We start from the raw sequence: 1,080 nt of genomic DNA on the forward strand, positions 1-1,080 counted from the left end.
CGCTGATATTTCTCTTCAGGTGACCCTACAAGGTGAGTCTAACCCTGACCTCCTGTAAGGTCATTGTCCCACCACCGTCAAATCAGATCTACCAGCCTGGGAGCCTGGAGGTGGAGAGTGGTAAGGGGAATTCCTCTGCCTCTCCCTCTAGTATCTTCCCAATCTGTTGTTAGATCCTTCACTCTTTTAAATAGTGCAAATCTAAATTTTTAAGTAAAATCATAGAAATGCTAGAAACTGTGCTGTAGTTGAAAATGCATTTAATATTAGGGTTGAAATGTGTTGATAACTGTGATATCAAAGCAACAAATACTTTAAAGGAAAAGATAAACTCCACACGTTTTTTGAACTGTCTGAAACAAATAAAATAATTCAAAGACCTTTTAAACTGGAAAAATATTTATAACATATGTGACATTTAGATTTTACTATCTTTAATATATGGAGGGTTCTTAAAAATTAATTTTTAAAAAAGAGCACGTATTCCAATAAACAAATGAGCAAAGAACATGAACCGGCAGTAAAACACATACACACACAACTAAAGATAGACCACGAGGGGCTTCCCTGGTGGTGCAGTGGTTAAGAATCCACCTGCCAATGCAGGGTAACAGGGGTTCGAGCCCTGGTCCAGGAAGATCCCACATGCCGCGGAGCAACTAAGCCCGTGTGCCACAACTACTGAGCCTACATGCCACAACTACTGAATCCCACGTGCCTAGAGCCCGAGCTCCACAACAAGAGAAGCCACCACAATGAGAAGCCCACACACCGCAACGAAGAGTAGCCCCACTCGCCACAACTAGAGAAAGCCCACGCACAGCAACAAAGACCCAACGCAGCCAAAGATAAATGAATAAATAAATATTTTTAAAAAACAAACAAAGATAGACCAGGAAAAAGTTTTAAGTTCAATTATTTCAGCTAGTCGAATAAAAGCTGATTGAATCAGTGAGTTTTTAACTAGAAAATGTACTTTAAAATTGATAATATTCAGGGATAATGATGCAGGAATCATCAATAACCTTAAGGAATATAAATTGGTACAGCTATGCTGGATGTAACTTTGAAAAAATATAT

This window comes from Balaenoptera acutorostrata, chromosome 13 (assembly GCF_949987535.1).
Source record: "Balaenoptera acutorostrata chromosome 13, mBalAcu1.1, whole genome shotgun sequence".
NCBI classification, from domain to species: Eukaryota; Metazoa; Chordata; class Mammalia; order Artiodactyla; family Balaenopteridae; genus Balaenoptera; species Balaenoptera acutorostrata.